At 37.5% G+C, this 20,994-nt stretch overlaps 1 pseudogene; it reads left to right on the top strand.

The window, feature by feature from the left end:
* Nucleotides 1-1,690: 1,690 nt before the first annotated feature.
* On the top strand, nucleotides 1,691-1,809 carry LOC120583460 (uncharacterized; annotated as a pseudogene).
* Nucleotides 1,810-20,994: the final 19,185 nt, after the last annotated feature.

Raw genomic sequence — 20,994 nt, 5'->3', positions numbered from 1 at the left:
GTTTAAATCTTTGAAGGACTGCCATGAAGAGGAAGCAGACCTAGTCAGTGTTGCTATAGAGAGCAGATATATAGCTTAGTAAGTAGAAGTTCAAGAGGAGCATATTTCACCTTAATCTATCATAATTAACAGTTATTAAAATACTAATGATAGCTATTTCTTGAACACTTTGTGTTCAGCACTGAACTTGGAATGCTTAAATTTGATTTGCTTGTCACACAACCCTGTGGTGACAGAAGTACCCTTACTGACCATAATTTGGAGGTCAGGAAACAGTCTCAGAGAAATGCGGGAACTTGTCAAAGGTCATAGAACCCACACTGGTGGCCGTAGTGGTGGAACCAGATGTAGTGTGAAAGGGAATATGGTTCAATCCAAGCTCTTCAGATTATTCAAGACAGGAGTTCAGAATTGTCTTCAAAACCTTGGTTCCTGACCAATAACCTAGAAATTTCTAACAAGAGTATTGTAAATAATGGGTTGAACTACGTTGTGAAATCATGAGCTTCCCATCAGTCACTTGGGAGAGAATGAACGGCCACTAGGCATTCCAGCTCTACTTCCTTGCTGGCTTTCTCAGATTGGGACCTCATAGGTGACCATGCCGAGAGCGAGTATATTCCCCAGAAAGTCAGAATTCATATCGAGAGCGGGTTAATAATCTCTGTGAAATGTATGAATTTGGTTGCTGTGAGCACTTTCTTCCAATTCCCATACAAGCCAAGTGTTCCTGTAGTAAATTCTCCCTTTTTATAATCTAGCTAGCGGAAAGTGATTTCTGTCTGAACCAGTTCACAGGAGTACGGACATCATGACTTACAGAATTTAAAACCGAATTTAAAAGTGGTAGAGCCTTCTCATACGCTAAAATTGGAGTGTCTGCCAGCGCATAGTAGCATCAGTGTTATTTAACAATGACAAGCCCTAAACGCTGGAATCAATCATAGTAATTTAACCTTCTTGACCTCGATGATCGGCCCCAGAAGTGGGTATTTTGCCTAAGTTGAACAATCTTTCACCTAGAATTTTTTAACAGCACTCTTGGCTAAGGTTGTGACACTGAGAGATTATAATTCCAATGTTGCTTCCAATCATATTTTCTACCACATAGAGAAAGCTGTCTACAGTCCGCTGCACATGGTGGGGAGCAGAAATGAGAGATGGATGGAGGGTCAAAGAGAAACAGAAGATTGAAAAGCTAAGAACAGCCTAGATGGAGAGAAAAGGTCCCAGCAGAATTGCCCGCTATATTATGGTGGCTCCTGGTTTTCCTGGGTGCCCTCCTGCCCAGTTTTCGACCTGACATCTGTTCTCTGGGGGCCTTCTCCCCAGGCTGCTCAAATCTTTTTTATACTGCACTCTTGGGTCTTAATTTTCACGACACTTTTACCAATAAAAGTTTTCTTTATGATTTGGGTTTCTCACACAATGGGCAAAGGAAGTTCTGTTGCCTCAATAGTAATCTAGAGATTTGTGGCCTTGTGGGGCTATCCCATTCATAGAGGGTCCAGCATCATTTGAGAAATTCAACAAGTAGAGCTTTCTAGAAAGGGTTACCTCCATTCGTCTTCACATTGGAACAAACAGTATCTGTGAACTGAGGAACAGGCAGAGCAGGAAATTTCATGATGGGATTTAAGAGACAGAAAATGTTTCCTTGCCCTTCTTTCCCATCTTAAAATTTGTCTCAGTCTACGGTCATGCCACCCTGAACGTGCCCAATCTTGTCTGATCTCGGAAGCTAAGTAGGGTTGGGCCTGGTTAGTTCTTGAATGAGAGACCAGCTAGGAATACCAGGTGCTGTAGGCATGAGCAAAACAAACAAACAAACAAATAAATAAAATTTTTCTCTATCATCTTGCCACAGATGCTTCCCATTCGTTCACTCGGGTTTTTCCAAACTTTCCCATGAGAGTACACCTGAAAGTATAGGAGAATGAGTGACCTTCAGTGGCTGCCTCAGGTAAGACTTTTTTCCAAAATCCAGAGTTTTATTTAAAAAATTCTTATGAATTACATATATATGCTTTATTATGAACAGAATGTTCCTTTCTGCTATTTTTGAGTAAAATTTACCTGTCAACATCTATGTCATGTTTACTTTGTGTTCAGTATACCTCTGACAGGCCAAAGCTTAACTTGGAGATAGTGTGACTACTGTTTAAGATCCTGTGTCCACTGAATATCCTATTAAAATGCCACATTTCTGAAGGAGGCGATGTGGCAAGCCCTTAACACTTGAACGAAATCTTTTATTTTCTAAAGTCATTTTTGTTTATTAAAATATTACATACATATCATTAAAAGTATCAAATACTAAGAAAATTCTTAGTCCTTCCTTACCATGGATTTTCCCTAAACAATCCTATTGATTCTACTAAATAATGAGCTCTTGAAAATACTTCTCTTTTAACTAAGGCGGCTCTACACCCTGGATAGTCCTGATTTTTATCTTATCCCCTGTGTAATTTATTATTATTATTTCACTACAAAGTATCTTGATTTGGATGTCAAATTACATGGTACCTGTACCTACCTAAAGGCTGACTCTTTCTGTGCTTTTTTTCTAGCAATAATCTCCATATGTTTAAATGTATGGTTATGCCCTTGTTTCTTGATCTTGTATCTAATTTAGACATTTCCCATTATCTTCCTCCCCACGTATATCCCCATCTCTTTTCCTCCCTTCCTCTGAATAAATATATTGCCCTTTACTTGCTCTGCTGATTACCTTTGTAACTCTTTTTCTTGTTCCATGAATTATAATTTCTCTTGACTTTCTAGTTTATAAGGGAAAGATACTAGCACCTCCACGCTGTTCTTTACCTGTCTTCTCCCTTTCACGCAAATCCTATACTTTTACATTGTCAAAGGTGATAACATTTACATTCTGTCCTACAATCAAAAGTCGATCTTGTGTTTAATTTATAGGATAACTCTGTACGTTGAAGGTCAATTGGTAGCATATGCTATTATGGGCATGCACTGTATAATGACATTTCCGTCAATGATGGACCACATATATGACAGTTGTCCCATATGATTATAATGGAGTTGAACTATTCTTATAGCCTAGTGATGTTGTGACCATCACAATGCTGTAGCACAATGCATTACTTATGTGTTTGTAGTGATGCTGCTATAAACGAACCCACTGCACTTCCAGTTGTATAAAAGTATAGCATATACAATTACAGTAGTAGTCCATACCATCTAGAATTATAGAAGTGCACTCCATAGAGTTTGCACTGTGACCAAACTGCCTAATGGTATATTTCTCAGAACATATCTCTGTCATTAAGTGGAACATGACGGTTTGTCTATATATTTATTTACTGCTAAATCACACAACAATGTGCTATAACTTCAGTACTTTTAATATACTTTTTGTCCCCTTCAGAATTTTCTCTCATATTCTCTGCCTTCATCATACTTCTAAGTTCCTCCCATGTCTCTAATATACCATCTATTCTATGAAGTCATCCCTTTCCTCAGTATTCTCCCTTCTGTAACCATCCATCCCTCTGCTCTAGTCTGGACTTCATGGTCTCTAGGTCTGCCACCATGAATTCATCTTATGCAAAGAGGTCTAGCCCTTACCTGGGCTAGTGAGGGTGATCTCTAGGCCTCTGCAATGTTCTGCCTGATAAGAGTGTCTTTGTCAACCTGGGGATTTTGACCACTAGACAGTCTAAGAGGGTGATTTATGACTTATGATAGGGGCTTTGGATGATGTGGCATTAGTTTCAACCTCTAAAGGAAATGGAGATCAGCTTGACCACTGGAAGGGCTGGAGACTTACAGTCAGCTATGTAAGCAGAATACTATCAATAAAAAGAAATTAACAATAAAGCAAGCTGTAGGATAGGAATGGGGATAGGAGGAGAAAAGTACATCGCTATATGCCCATCAAACAGCACTCAGTATATAGCTGTTTAACTGGGAGCTTTTACTCAAGAGACATCAGGACTTATGCCTTCCCTTAGCATGCTCCTTCAAATTGTTTGAGGTCCTCCAGTGCTCATCCATCTTTTTGCATATGTCTAGGACAGTGGGTCTCATTTCTAGTTGTAGTGATTTAAATGAGATCAGACTGTTTTGGCTCTAGAGCCATGATGCTGCCATTTTTAGTAGAGTTCATTATTTAGTAGAATTTTTAAGTTTATATTTAATATGAATTATGGCAAGGGAGGATTCTGATGACATTGTTGAAGAAGCTGTATGTGTCTTGTGTGGCAGTGTCCAGTCCCATTGCCATAGACTAGATAGAATACAACTTCTATGTAACTGACCTTTAATCTGAGTGTGGAGATAAAGCCATGTTGACACTATGCTTTGTCATCCATCCTCCTAAAGAACATCCTGGCCTATTGATATAATTTTCTCTAAGAGTAACAGATAATCTGTTATTGTTCTCTCAAGGAAGCAAAAGTAGTAGTGATTTCAATTCTCTATTCCTAAAAGTAATACTGGGTTTCTTTAGGGCTAAGTAGTACATGATGTTAATTTCTTAGATAATTAGGCCATGGAGCTTTACAGGGTCTGCAAGCTGGTTTAGAATTTACCAGTTTGTCTTTGGTGTTTACAGCTTCAGAAAATTGCAGATAATTGTAATAAACTGAGCTTTTTTCGTTTGGATTTCTTTATTTACCAAACATTAATCGGGAATCTTCTCTGTCGGGTAAATATGCCTTTAATCTTCTGAAACGTACCTTTTAGCTGATGGTGTTCTCATGTTATTAAGTTAGAAAAAAAAAAAAAGAACGACATGTGACTAATTGTAACATTAGCTTCCAAGTAGTTTGCTGTATAGTAATACTAATATATTATATATAAATACATATCTATACATAAGTGTGCACACATATGTGTATGCATGTACTGATAATAGCAATATCTCTCAAAAATGTATGGTATTGTTTTGATTTGTAAAATACTTCAGCACTTTTTAAAAAACTAACTTGATCTTCAGTAACTCTGAGAGGTGTTTGGAATGTGCATGATATTGAAACAGGAAACCTAAAATAGGTTGCAGAGTAGGTAAGTCAATTGCCCAAGGGAACAGCACTGTAAGTGGCAGAGCTGAGCTAGGTTGAGCTAGGTGGTCTTCTTTTCACTTGAGGCCTTTGCCCTTAAGGAGTTTATGGTTAAGATGTTAGTTAAGACCTGAATGCACACACTAATTGGTTAACTGCTGCTTGTGTGTAATCACATGCTCACTGTAAAATAAATGCAACATTTTTAGAAATCAGACAGAGTAGCACTAGCTGGAATATTTGAAGAACTTCATGAAGAAGTGGTAGGTCTTAGATACGAGATATGCTCTGGGGTGAGAAAATAAAATGGATAAATCCAGTGAGAAGAGAAAGTACAGTTTTGAAAATCAGACTGAGAACTATGGATCTTTATTCTGCAATTAGCAGTAACACATTAAAGGTATAGAGTAGATAAGTGGCTTGTCACAATAAGCAGTTTCTCTGTGACAATGTTGCCTCCAGGACCTTTCTGTACTCCTGGTGAGGCTTATGTTGCCTCCAGGACCTTTCTGTACTCCTGGTGAGGTGGAGGCAGTTTCGCTCTGCTCTAGTGCTGTGCGCACAAGCTGATCACAAACTCATTAGTCTTACAGAGAAGTCTAGGGTGGTCTGTCCCACCTTTGCTTCTCCACTCCCAATGAACAAACAAGCTTGTGCAACTTGAACAAGGGTCATGATGCAGGATTCCATACATTTCTTGTAAAAATAGAATCTCCATGAACTCTTTTGTCCTGGTCCCTAAGAAGCTTGCAGAAGTTTCAGCGAGAATGACAAAAATAGGAACTAGAAAAAAAAGCTTCTTTGGGGAAAGATATACTTTAAAATGTTTGGTATAATGTTATATGGGGATCCACATCTGGTTTTTCCATATTTATCATGCCAATAAAACATGCACCTGTTAGTTTTTCATCACAAGCCATATTTCTCATCTGTCTAGTTTGACCTTGTCACAAGACATTTCCCTTGTAGCACTCATTTGGATTTTTGTACTGAGTGGAAGTTGGAAGTGATTGCAAAGGAAGGCAATTTCATTTGACGTCTTATATGTGACCCATTTATCTCCTTATGGAATATAAGGAAAATATTGGAGAGGAGCACTAGAGAATAAGAAATATTTCTACAAGTATATAGGATTCCAGTTTCATCTTACACGCGTCTTAGTGATTTTAGCCAAAGAGCATGGTGTAATTATGTAGATGTTTGAATCTGGTGATTTGTTGTACCTTGTGGGAAGGACAGAATAAGAGGCAAATCATTTTCTATATTCCTAGATACTGGCCTTTTTTAAATTCTGTAATTTATTTTCATTATGGAAAATTTCAAACATACGGAAAAGTAGAAAAGAAAATATAATGCACCCACAAGTACCTATCACCTAGCTTCAACAATCATCAACAAAGAGACAAACTTGTTTCTTCAATACACTTATTACTTCTCAAGCCCCTTTGAATTATTTTGAAGCAAATCCTAAACATATCATTTTATCTGGAAAAAAAATTTATAACTCTAAAAGATAAATGCTATTTTTATAACACAACTAAAACAACATTATTATACCTAAAATACAATTCTTCAATATTAAATAGCTGGTCAATACTCAAATTTCCTTGATTGTATCATTTGTTCAAATCAGAATCCAAACAAAGTCCAACCATTGCATACAGCTGGTATCTCTTCAGTTTCTTTAAACCTAACCTTTTTTTTTTTTTATCTTTTCAACTTATATGTTAAAGAAATTAGATCATTAGTCCTGCAGAACTTCTCATAGTCTTGATGTGCCTATTGAATCCTATAATATCACATAATATATTTCTATCCTCCCCATTTCCTTAACCAATATTTCTTGTAAACTATTGGTCTAGAGCCTTGATCAAATTCAGGTTAGATATTTTGGCAAGAATTGTCATAGGTGGTGTGGGAATGTTCTATTGCACCACGTAAGGAGGTGGTGCACCACATACTATCTCCCTGCCTCTGAGTGATGGTAAGATCGATCAGTGGGTTTAGGTATTGTTAGGCTGATCCATTATTATTAAAAACCTTATTTATTTAGTAGCTATCAATGACCATTGCCTAGTTCTAGTTTCTTTTCTTTTTTTTTTTATTAGAGATTGCAAAACCTAAATCTAGAATCTTTATGTCTATCATTTCTTCTTTGGTCAGTGGGAGACTAGTTGATTTCAGTCTTTTGACATGACCAGAATTTTTAACTTAAAAATAAAAGATTAAATATTTGTAAACGATAGAGGCATACTTAACATAGCCACACTCAAAGAACAATTCAACTGCATTGTTAGTTTCCCAAAGCGATAGTTTGACTTGCCGGGACTTTAGGAAAATTCTAATAGATGAATGTTTAATTCCATGACTAACACAAATGACAGAAAAAAAAATGGGAAATTAGGTGGATATTGATAGAATTAAAACCTGAACTGTAATACTAAGCCAAAATACTAAGCCAGGAAAGTGCCACTAAATTAAAAAAAAATAATAATAACAATTCAAAATGTCTAACCGTGTAACTTCATTTCAAGTGTGAAGCCAAATTAAAAAGATGAATATAAAACTGTCCTTTCTGTTTCTCTTTTGATTCATTAAAGTTTATGCATGGATAACTCCAAAATAAAGGCAAATTTTAGTTTGGTTTAAAAAAATTTGAGGACTGAAATGCATATATTAAAGTGGTAGAAGGTTTAATATGTACAGTTCACTTTTTGCCTTTTTGAGTGATTTCAATAATTACCTCATAGACATTTAATAGTTTAGAGTGATTTCCTAAGGTTCATTTTCCTGATCTGATAAATTGTTCATCTGTGTCAAGTTTTGCTAAAATTGAGCTAAACCTTATAGGATCGCTCCTCTTATCACCTGCAATTTATCAAATGTGGGTCAGCACTTCAGATTGATATTTAACGCATTAGGCACTGGTGGGCACACCCATGGTGTTAGCAAATTTGACTTGTTCACTCTACTAGTGCAAAAATTGGGAAGTGGGGAAAGAGAGTGAAAGGTAGAAAAGCCATTCAGTATCTTTAAGTTTCATGCATGTGGCACAATTTAATTCATTTAATTTCCCCATATGTGAGTGGTTGGGGGGATGTGTATGGATAGCTTTTTCTAAATATCACTAAATTCCCACTCTTGCTGGATACTTTTACCTAAGCTAGGTTTTGAAAATCATTATTGGTAAATATTGTTATAGTCATTTCGGAGACAAGGAAACTAGCACTCAGAGCATAAACTGTATAAATTCAAACAGCTAACAAAGAATAGAGCCAAATTTGAACCCACACATCTGTCTAACTCACAGGCTGGCTTCTTCCCCTACCTCATCTGCCTGCTAGCAATGTCAAACTAGCTCAGTTTTCAGAAAATGTGCTCTATCAGTCATTTAACATATATTCTACTATGACTGGATGTCACCATATGCTTTTTTTCTTTTTGAAGAATACACTGTCTAGGAGGTAGGGTCTGACAAGAAGGTGCACACTGCCCAGGTTGTCCCCTCATTGGAAATATTACAGAATGTAGAATTGTATTAAATAAGGTAACCTGGTATGGTGCTAGGTGAAATGGAATTCTATAAGCTCTGGCCCAAACAGAAAGTCAATACATTAAGAACCAGAAATCACTAAGGAGCACTGTGCTTGGAAATTCAATACACTAATAAGTAACTCAGTACTGTGTCCATGAAAGATCCCTTATTGTCCACCAAAAACTGTTAATGCACTCCCACTGGTATCAGTCAGTCCTGCATTTTAAAATAAACACATAAAAGAAATCAATGAGAGGATTTTTTCTTTCTTGAAGTTTGCTACACAGACTCGATGATATTATCAAGGCAAAAACTCTATGGGACTATTTAACAACCCTGGACGCTTTTGTTGTAAAATTAAAATTAAATTGAGTACATTCAGAAAATGCATTTTTGTGTGAGGCTTATAATCACATATGTATAATTAAAAATTAGATTAAAATAGACTGGTTCTCTCTATACAAAATATTTTTGTCTCTGTTATCAAGCCACTGTAAAAGTGGTGATTGTGAACACAGCCGATAATATACCCTCTGAATTTCATATCTTTGCACAGACAGGCACCAGCCTACCTTAATCTAAACTCTTGATAACACTTCGTGTTTATGGAGTGCCTACTATATGCTAAGTTTTTGTTAGGCTGTGGGGAAACAGTGAAGAATAAGACAAATTGCTTCCTTGCCTTGGATCACACATTACATAGGTGAAGAGAGACAAATGAACAATCAATTATAATACCGTATAATAAGTGTTTTGACACTTTCAGAAGCATGTAACGGAGTTATCAAATATAACCTGGGGGCAGGGGTGAGGATGGGGTTCTGAGAATGCTTGTAGGAGAATGTGACATTAAATTGAAAGGATAACTTGGAGTTAGTCACACTAGGGGTGGGGTTGGAAGGAGTAGGGTGGGGGAGGCATGTATGTTTCAGACAAAGAGAAGACCTAGAAGCTAGAGAGATCATGAGCCATTTGAAAAACTCAAGGACAGTGAGGAAGATGAGAGTGAGGACAATGGGAAATATAAAGGGATGGCCCTCAGAATGTAAGTGGTGAACTGAGGCTAGAGAAATCATGAAGAGCCATGTAAGCCATGTTCAGATGACTGAACTTGACCTGAGGACAAGGGGAAATAAAGAAGAAAGTGAGATGGTATAGTTTGTGTTTTAGAAGGGCCATCTGACTACTGGGGGGGAAATAGATTGGAACGGGTACAACCAGCTGGGAGGTTTTGCAACAACCCTGGTGAGAGATGATGGTGGCCTTGCTTGGAGAATGGGCAATGGCAAAGAGAATGGATAGCAATGGACAGGTTTGATAGTTGACAGGACATAGTTAAAATCAAGATGTCAGCAGGGCCTCACTCCCTCCAAAGGTCGTATGAGAGAATTTGTTCCTTGTTTTTTCTCGCTTCTGGTAGCTGCCAGCATCCCTTAGCTTGTCGCTGCATCACTTTAATCTTTTAAGCCCAAAGTCTTCAAATCTCTCTGTCTTTATCATCATGTCATCCACTCCTCTCTGTGTGTGTCTAAACTGCCTCTGCCTTACTCTTATAAGGTTATATGTTATTGCATTCATGGCTCACCTAGCTAATCTGGGATAAATTCTCTATTTCAAGACCTTTAACTTAATCACATCTACAAAGAGCCTTTCTCTAAATGAGATATTAGTTACAAGTTCTAGGAATCAGAATCTGATATTTTTGAGGCCATTATTAGCCAGCTACAGTGTTTAGTAAATCTTTGGGGTGGTGAGAACGGACATGCATCATCATCTTCATTTCACAGTCAAGAAAGTTAAAGTTTAGAAAGTTTAAGTGAACTTCTCAAGGTCATGAACCCTTCTAGTGGCAGACATAGAACTAGAAATATTGCACAATTCTTTTTAAGCTGTCTTGTTTCCTCAAGAAGGTCCAGAGGACAGATGGCACCTGGTCCATCTTCTTGCTTTTCTGTGCACCCTTGGACAGTGTGCTTCAAAAGCACAGCATAAAAATGACTCTTGGGGCTGACTTACTGATGGAAATCTGGGATCACTTAGAACAGTCTTGGTATTATTAGGATCCAGGAAAAAGCCTGATGTGGAAATCTGGATCCAGCTGTATCATTAATAAGATGTGTGAACTTGGGTTAGTTTTTATGACTTTCTGCTCCTCAGATTCCTCATGTTTAAGATAAGGGGATTGGGCCAGAAAATAATCTGTTCAAATCTAGATACCATTTTTTTTTTTAAAACAGTGTGCTAAGAATCTCTATTCTAGACTGAGAACTTGGCTTAACATTATTTCATGCACTTCTCAAAAACAACCTGATGAAAGAGGTGTAATTATATCCATTTTGCTGACAAGGCTTAGAGAGATTTAAACACTTGACCAAAGCCACACTGTAAGCAGGTGGTGGATCCAAACATGATTCATCTGTTTGATTCCTTAGATCTTCTTTGATCTTCTGCTTCCTGGTTCTCTCCACACTCCCCATTAATCCCACTGTGATGCCATGATGCCACCATGGCATAGTGGTCGGGGCTGTATAATGGTCATATACTAAGCTAAATTTCACTTGACACAATCCACTTGTCTCTACTAGTTTCAGAGAAGCTAGATAATGGCTGGCAACCAGATATAAGATAAGCCCTGATTCAGAATATCATGTGAGAGAGATGTGGTCCTGAATGAAGCCAGAAATTCCCAGGGAAAATTCCCTCTTGCAAATGTCGCAGGAAGTAGAACTGTGTGAAACAGAGGATAGCAGTGGTATACTTTTATTAAATAGATTGTACTCGGTAAGCATTTGTTTCTGCTTTGGTCTATAAGCCCCAGGTTCTCTGTCTCCATGACTTTCGAGGAAGCTTTTTAGAATCATTAACTATCGGACCAGGAGAAGCCAGGAAACAGGGTAGTCTCATGTCTACATTTTGATTTGAAGAAATAGAGGCATAATTAAGTGAAATTCATTCACCCAGCGAATATTGCATGAGAGCCTTTGTTTCTGATATAGTGCTAAGCACAAGGATACAGAAATGAAACAACACAATCACTGTTCTAGGGCAAAGCAAGCTCATAAACATATAAGCAAGCTCATAAACATATAATTTCAATAAATATGATCAACACAGCAATTGTGCTGAGAATTCTATGGGAGCCTAAGGGAGTCAGCAGAGACCAATGTTTGAGCTAAAAGAACAAAGTGGAAAAAAACAAACCAGGCAGAGGAAACAAGATCCTGGATGGGTCAAGTGTGTTCAGAGAAGAAGGGTAAGTGGTTTGTGGTGGCTGGAACCTGAGATGATGCAAATGGAGATCACTGAGGCTGGGGTGAGACTTACCCAAATACAAATAACTTCCGTCCTGTCAAGATTCAAGATTTTCAGTCCCTACCTTCAAGTAGACCCAGAGGACAGATAGCACCTGGTCCATCTCCTTGCCTTCCTGTGCACCACTGGATAGTGTACTTTAAAAATGCAACATAAAAAAAATGCCATTTTCCTTTCACTGAGTCTATTTCACACAGCTTGGTTTTACTGGGCTAAACTCGGCCTCCTTCACCCAGGACATGGGATCTCTTTCACTTGCTTCAGAACCTCTTGGGGCAGCAAAAATGTCTGCTGACCACATGGAATAGTTTTGTGATATGTGTGAATCAGCTCAGGCTCTTCTACCTTATTGCAGCAAAGTCATAACCCCCTCCACCTTCCCACCCCTAGCATGGAGGCCTCAAGTTACACTGTGACTCTGAGAATACCTGGTACATCTGTGTGTGCACATCGTTGAAAATGCCTTCTGAATAAAGTCATTGTTTTTCAATCATCAAAGAAGAATGACTAAATATGCAGAGATTTGGGAATGTTTTGTCTTCTATTAAAAAAGTGAAGAAAGATATATTGCTCCCTTTCTCAATTTTAAGATTAATCCACTGGCCTTTTCATCCAGCTTCCAGGTATTCTTTCAGAATTCATTAACCACAAGTTGCTGTCCCCATCTCCATGGTGCTTATGTATATTTGATGTACTTTTACTGGCTGACTGAACAGTATGATGGAAATGAAGGTAGAGATCAACTGCTACTAGTAGTCCCATGGCATTCCTTTGTCCTTTAAAATTGGTAGACCCTGCCAAATTCCTTTCCATTAATTATAACAACAATAATAACAAAAGCTTCTTTTGGGGTGTTCTCTCTGACTTTGTAATGCACTCCTATATTCCACTTAGGACATTTTCTACTTAATGAGATGCAGTGATACATATTCTTCTTTGCTGTTTTTCTTTTGGCTCAGTGTGTTTTTTTGTACTTGCAAAGGCACTGCAGTTTTGGTCCTGACTGTCAAAAAATAATCCTTAAAGAAGAAGGAAAGAAAATACTGAGCCTGAAAACGCAAACTTGAAAAAATCTAATTTTCTTCCTTTAGCATTTCTTGTTGGCCTACTATCGCTATACTAGACTTTGAGGGCATAAAGAAAAATCCATCTATGTCCACAAGGAAGTGAGTTGAGTGCAGAAGACTAAGAAGTAAACTAATAGACACAGACAGCAAGAATGAGTGTCCCTAAAACACTATGGGAGTCTGGGAGAAGGGCCACTTAGCCTGGTTGGAGGGTGGGAAAACAAAGGGAATACATTTCCAGAGCAATGCTGAATTGATTCTTAAAGAAATAGAATTGAATAAGTACTGGGAAAAAAATTATGGAAGAAGGGGAGGAGAATGGAGGAGGAAGAGATGACACAAAGGATAATAGAATAGAATGAACAATATTTAAAAAGAATTGAAGATCAGGTGCATAGAAGAGCACGTGCAACGTCATGTGTTAGGGAGAGGACAAAGATTTTACCCTTGAGCTGAAAAAAACAAAGGGTGGAGACAAACCAGACAGAGGAAACAAGATCCCGAATGGGTGATCCATGGAGAGAATAAAGATTTTAATTAATACCCTTTCATATACCATCATCTCACAAATGTTGGTTAAATAAATAACTGTAGTAGATATTATGGTATCTAGATAAAAGCACTCTAGGCTAAGGATATTAGTTATTTTTCCAAGTCCTTGCAGACACCTAATAAGTGAGGGAGCTGGGATTTGATTCTACTCCTCTGGCTGTTGGTTTGGATGCTTGGCAGCTGCCTCACATATTAGGCATTGTTAGACATCCTTTCTTAAGAAGAAAGATCCAGTATTACCACATGAATTAACTATATTCTCTAGGGCTTCGAGGAAATTTTTGTAATGTGTATGGTTATAAGTAAGAAATCAAAGAAGGAAAAAAAGAGGTTCTTTAAAGGAGGGCACTGAATGAGTTCAAAAGAGAAGTCAAGGATGAAGAAGGTTAACCACCAATGAAGTAAAGGAGTAAAGTAATTAGAGTCAGTGAGCTAACGATACAATTTAAAGACTTTACAGGAAGGAGCCAAGGTGGGAATGGAGGAGATTAGATTGCAATGTTTCTAAGGGTTGGCAAAAGCTATAGGGTAAATCAAAAGACTGTTACCAATTCAATCTAATTTTATATCATGTTAGGAAATTGAGTAACAGTCCATTAGCTGCAAAGCTCAGAATCAAGAAGAGAGCTAAAAGACAGGGCAAGTTCTGGAAGCCTCATATATCCAGGATTTTGGTTTAGCAACATGTTGATACTAGAAGGCTCTTAGAGATCATCTCCTATTACTTCCTCATTTTGCAGCTGAGGAAACTGAGGCCAGGGAGATGGTGTTAATTCTACATGTGATTGAGCTTACTGCTAAGCACAAACTTGATTTCAAGCTTTCAATACCTAATTCAGTGCTCTCTACAAGAATGTGAATTTTATATCAGGGTAGGTTTTTGATAGTGGTTCGAACACCAAACTTCTCTACCCACAGGCCAATCAGAGAGCATGGATTATAGAATCAGGAACCTGAATTGCAGAGAACAATGGGAAGAGAAAAAGAAGTGTGACCTGGAAAAGCAAGCACTAGGAGGAAATATTATAATCAAAGATGGGACATGAAGAAAGATCAAATGGTGGTAAGGGAGAGGATGGAGGAACAGAAGCAAGAAGAAGGGCTGGCATATTGTCAGTATATGTATCAGAAAAACTCTTTAGTTTTATGGAAAGTAAATCCTCACTTGCATTTTTGTTAAAACATTTTTCAAAAAGATTAAAATGAAAAGGCAGCATCGTGTAGCAGGGAAAGTATGGGCTTTGACCTCTGTCAATCCTGACTTGAAATTCTGACTCTGACTCTGTGTCAGGGTTCAGTCAAGAAAACATGAACCACTAAGTTATTCTGACATAATTTACTTTAGGAAAGCTGTTAAATATTATTGAAAGATGGAAACGCTTAACAGGGAGCACTGAGGAAACATAAAGTTGCAGAAGCAGCTATTGCCCCTTGGGCTGGTGGAACAAATGGAAGCGGCTAGGATTTTAGAACTTAGAAGCTTGAAGAAGCCCTTGCAGCAACTTCTGAAGAAGCTCCTGGTCAGGTAGTGCTGGTGCAGGTGCCCTTCAAAGCCTGGACTCAGACCACAGAAGAGGGAGCACTGCCTACATGGTTCTGATATTTGCAAGGGGTGCAATGACACTGATTTTAGAAGTGAATGATAAAGCATGTACGTTGGAACCAATTACTGCAATTGGGAGCAACTACTGCCATGATGAGGAAGAATTGCTGGGGAGGCTCTGATGGGGACAGCAGGAGTCAGGAAGGAGAATGGACCTTTTCTTTTCCTACAGTCTTCCAGATTCTTTCTAGAATCCTCTAATAGTAGAACTTAACAAAGAGCCATCAGAAATGAGAAAGTATAGTATGCAGAGTCTCAGTCCCCAAAATTTTAAATTCAGAGTATAGAAGGGTAGGTTTGGGACAAAAGGGCTATAATTTAAAACCAACGCAGCCTCTCATTAGCTCTTTGATTCCCATCTGCATAGATCTCTGATCCTAGAAATGAATCAACCCTCCCTCCATGCTATACCCCTCCCAATTCTGATCTGTTCTCCCTGTTCTCTTTTATGATACAACTCAAAATGGTTGTCTGGCTTCAGTGTCCTTAATTCCTCATCTCCCATTTTCTCTTGAAACTTTTCTAATCAGGGCCTCATCCCTAACAATCTATGAGAACTAACCTGTTTTCCATTGAAGAAAGCTATTCTTCCTCTGGTTGTGATTCTAAGTTTTACCTGTGGATGCTTTTGCATTCTTCTAAAATCTCGTCACTCCTTAAAGAAAAATTATAGAGGTCAGAAGTATGACCTGACCAGAAAAATCATATGAAGAAAAAAGTAGAAAGATAAACCCACCCACTTCATATTCCATACTGTTTTTAATTTGGCAAAAAGTAAATGTATTGTATAGATAGAAAATTTTCAGAATTATTCGGAATATTATCTTGAGAATGTTAGCTCCAGCTTTGGCTTTTCAAATGACTTATTTTAGGGCTGACCTGGAGCTCAGGGAAGTGAAAAAAAATTGATCTAATTTTTGAGAGATAAGTATTGATGATGAAACTTGCCTTTTTTCTCCTCATATCTTGTGATGACACCCACTATCCCCTCTTAATGTAATTTAGGCTGGAGACAAATATGAATAGCCATTTTGATTTCACAAATAACTGTTGTTAGTAGTAAATCCTACAGTTTCAATCTTTGGTCCAGAAAATCCTCCCAAATGTGAGCAGCTTTGAAGCTACTTTTAATCTACAAATTAAACTAATCGGAGCCCTGTATTCGTGGGGAAAGCACAGGCACCCTAGAACTAGAGCTATGTATATTTTCTTTTAAGTAAACAGTTTGAATAAAATCATTGAGAAGCTGGAAAAGATTTCTTTTGAAAGAAGTCCTACAAACATCTTGTCTATTAGAGCAAACCTCACCCACCTGTACCCTGTTAAGTCTTTCTTAACCTCCTCTTCCTGTAGCCTTGATTTACCTCTATAGTTCTGATACTTGTCCCAAGTCTTTGAAAGCATGTCTTGATTATCACCATCTGTAAAATGGGATAGTGAATGAGGTTTAATGTGACAATTATGATAATATTTTGAACATGAAAGCAGCTCAAGTGTCCATCAGTGGATGAATGGATAAAGAAAATGTAGTATATATACAATGGTGTATTATTCAGCCATAAGAAGAAAAAAATCTTGCCATTTGCAAGAACATGGATGGACTTTGAGGGCATTATGCTAATGAAAGTTAATAAGTGAAATAAGTCAGACTGAAAAAAAAATAGCGTATGCTCTTGCTTGGTTTGGCTCTTGCTAAACCAACCAACTGACCAACTAATCAAAAATTCCAAAAAATAAAAAAACAAAAATTGAATTCATAGATAACAGAGAACAGATTGGGGGTTGCTAGGGTTGAGGGTTAGGAGTGGGCAAAATCGGTGAAGGTGTCAAAAGGTACAAACCTTCAGTATAACTGAAAATAAACAAGTCATGGGATGTAACGTACAGGATGGCGACTGTGGTTAATAGTACTATATGTATATTTGAAAGTGGATAAAAGAGTAGGTCTTAAAAGTTCTCATCATAAGAAAAAATTGTAACCATATGTGGTGATGGATGTTTACTAGACTTATTTAGCAATCATTTCACAATATATAAAAATATCGAATCATTATGTATATGTACACCTGAAACTAATGTAATGTTATGTATCATTATATCTTCATAATAAAAGATAATATTAATATTGTGAAAGAATCTGGCTCATTGGAAACACTTAGTAAATGTTTGCTTATCCTAGATATAAAGATACCACAAATGAACTTCAAGAGTCTGTATATTGTCTTTGCTCTCAAAGAATCTTTCAGAAGGCTATTGAGCTTTGAATGACAACCCCATATGACTGTCTGAGGGCAGCCTGCCCCCGCTCTGCATTTCCAGGAAGTTCTAGCCTCTTTAGGGATAGGTGCTGTTAGACTCAGGGCATCACCTGGTCTTTTCTGGTTCTCTTCAAGGCATTAAGTAAGCTACCAAAAGGTTCTTCACACTGCAGTGGACTTTCAGGCTCCTAAACAAACTAACTCATGATTGATTAGGAAAATGACATTTACAGAGGTTCTGATGTTCTCATGGAGTTAGATAACTGTAGTAAGATGAAAGGTTGAAGGTGAAACAGTGGACCAGAATAAGAAAATGCATTTATTTCTTGATATGGCTATAGACACGAAGACTTTTAAAATAAAGCTAAATTCTTGCCTGTGAACTATAATCAGAGCAATGCCAACCAGTCGCTATTAAGAAATATATAACAACCAGTTACTTTTAAGTACCCCAATTTAAAAATCACCCTAAATAATAAAAAAAAGGTTCATCTTTTTCTCAGTTAATTTTTTTTTTTTGTCTCAAACATTTTTATTGTACTGCACAGGCAATACATTGAATTTGTCAACAGTTATAAGAAAAATAATTTAATTGATATTTTAATTACCACCACACTCATTTAGATAGATGGAAATGTAGCTTTTACTAGTCTCTTGAAAAAATAATCTAGGGTTGACAATAGTTATTTTGAAAGCTCTCTTGGGCAATTTTCTTTGATTGCATTCCACAGATATTTTAATTTTGTCATTTTTGCTCAAGGACCAGCAGTGGCTCCATATTGATCCTTAAATTCAATACTAGTGTCTTTACCTATTGCCAATTACTCAGTCCATCTTTTCAATGTAATTTTCATTATAACTCAACATTAGCACTCTGGATTGTCAAATTAACTTGCTTCTGACTTCCTTAAAAGCCAATTACAAAATTACAGAGTGTTTTTGGAAAGACTAATTCACTCCCTTATTTTCAGACAAAGACAGGCTGAGACTGGCTGAGTCAGATGGCTAGTTATTAACAGAATCGGACTTAGGCCTAGGTCACCTTATCCTCTACTTAGTTATCATTCTCCCAGACTGTGTTGCTTCCAGACTCGTTTTCACCTTTCTGCCACCATTCAAGAATGGCACTTCCCAAAATGCCATCTTCTTTCTTTTAAACATTTTGTCTTTTCATCATTCCAGACACTGCTTCAAAACTCAGCTTCTCTAGAATACTCACTCTTTAACATCAGGTAGCTCTTATTTGCCTTTATCACATGACAAAATCTCTCCCGAGATCCTAGCAGCCCTTCCTCCTGCTTGCAAATTTGAAAGAATTCAAGTCAAACTAATATCACTTTGGGTTTATTCTACTTCCTAATAGTATCACGTGCTTTTTGGTTCTCTAATCATGAACTCCTTGATAGAGTTTTCCTCATCATTTTCCCCTACCTCCTATCCTGGTGGTAAGCATACTGGTTCTTTACACAGAGAGCAGTTCAATATCTACTGACAGAACAGCAAGAGAGGTGGGGGCAAATTGCTTCATCTTGTTTACATGTTATCGCTTTTAGAACACACAGAATTCTCTCTTTCTCTCTCTCCGTTAATGCAGTATATATTCAAAGCTGCCCGTAGTAAGCTAAATTTATTTTATGTCAGTTTTCCTTGGCCTTGGAGGTGTGACATGGTTGAAAGGCGTATTGCAAGTAAATTGTTACTAATAATAGTTACAGTACTGACATTTGGAAATGATTTTTATATATATATATTTTTAAGTAGAGAAAATTCAAAGTTATCCATATAATATTTACCACTTACATTCTCCTATGGTTAGAAAGTGATAGAGCTGCAGTTTGATATTAGCCACTCTCTTTTAAGATAAACATGCATACTCTGCTCTGCTATATCATACATTAATTTCTAGTCTAGCTTATTTCTCTTATTTCTGCATTCTCAGAGAGATGCAGTATTTCAAGAACAATGAAGGCTCTAAGATTCCACCCTGTTACAAGCTACCAAATTAGCCTGCCACAGTTTCATGGATGTCAGTAGATGACATGAAACCCCTGGGTCAGAGACAAAGAACAGTTATTGCTAATAGCAATAAAAGTAGCCAAAGTATTGGCATTTATACCAGTTCTCAAACTCCATTTCCATAGTGTGATGCAACAAGGGCTAAGTGACACCTGTACATGGTGTGTTGTGTTATAGAAGACTGAGATTAGGAAACCCTAATCCTTTATAATGGTCTATGCTATGAGCAAATTTACCTTACCCAAACTTTGCCCTCAAGGGAGACATTACCAGTATAAAAACATCCTTGAAGTGATAGTTCAAACAAAAGATCAATACCTCTGCTCATAAGACATGAAGAAACAGGAGGGAATCATAGAGAATTATCTGTTAACAGAGCTCATTGTGACCTTTGTATCAGATATATGGCTCTTGTTTACAGATCAGAGCCCTGGAAATTATTCTGATAGGCCACAAGTCCACAAGGAATGTGTTATGGCCATGATAAGAAAGGGACTCCAGATAAATCTTCGTAACTGAAGGGAAGGGGCAAATGACACCTTGCTCAGCTAGAAAGGTAAAAGAAAGGCAAGTGTGAATGAATTGCTATGTATAAAGGATTGTTTAACCATTCAAATAAACAGGACCATGGCCCACGAAAATAAGTGTTACTACTAAAAAAGAGTGATGGACTAACCAAATAGAAACCAAAAGAATTGTGAGGAGAAATGATGACATGAAGAAGGTGAGGAAAGGGAGAGGCAGAAGAGATTGGGGCAGAGGGTAAAATGCTGATGAATGACAAAGAGAAAGAAAAACATATTGGCTCTTATTTTGCTTTCATTTGTCTCAATAAGAACAATATTCACAGTAGAATAGACTATATCGAGGGTCAGCAAACTATGACCTGAAGGTCAAATCTTTCCAACTGCCCGTTTTTATAGATAAAGTTTTATTGGAACACAGTCACTACACTCCCCACTCCCCATTTTACATATCATCTATGGCTTTTTTCATTTCCAGGGGAGAACTGAGTCATTGCTATAGAGATCATATGGCCTCAAAGTCTAAAGTGTTTATTATCTGTCTTATCACAGTAAAATTTGGTGACTCTTGGTTATTTACAGTATTGTTGGCTGAAGCAAAGTTGGGAGGGATAGTATATGTTAAATAAGATCTACAACTATCTTTATGGTTTCAATAATAAATAAAATTCAATAAGATGAAAGTAAAGTTCTGTGCATGAGCCTTAAGGCTTACTGCTACTAGGTAGAGGCTACATAGCAAGACAGATTTCAAATTAACACAGGAAAAAACTTTCTAATAATAAGAGCCATTATCCACAAATGAAACAGACTAACTTGGAAGATAATGTGTTGTCTTCACTGGAACTTTAATGTAGAATCTGAGAAACCCCATGGATGTGGGCTGGAGGAGGGGACCTGCCAGCTGTGACTCAAGGGTGGTGGACAAGGAGGATTATAGTGGCACGGAAATGCTCAGGCCTGAGGGCAGAGAAGAGCTGGATTCCCCCAAAGTAGACTAAACTTAGGCTCAGAGCACCAGGAAAGTAGGGGAACCTGATGATAGGAGAAAATATTTCTGAAAGTATTTAATGAGAAATATTTCAAAAAAG

This window comes from Pteropus medius, unplaced genomic scaffold (genome assembly GCF_902729225.1).
Source record: "Pteropus medius unplaced genomic scaffold, Ma_sr-lr_union100, whole genome shotgun sequence".
Classification (NCBI taxonomy): domain Eukaryota; kingdom Metazoa; phylum Chordata; class Mammalia; order Chiroptera; family Pteropodidae; genus Pteropus; species Pteropus medius.
The sequence above is the reverse complement of the archived record's forward strand: the minus strand, read 5'-3'. Positions and strand labels throughout refer to the sequence as shown.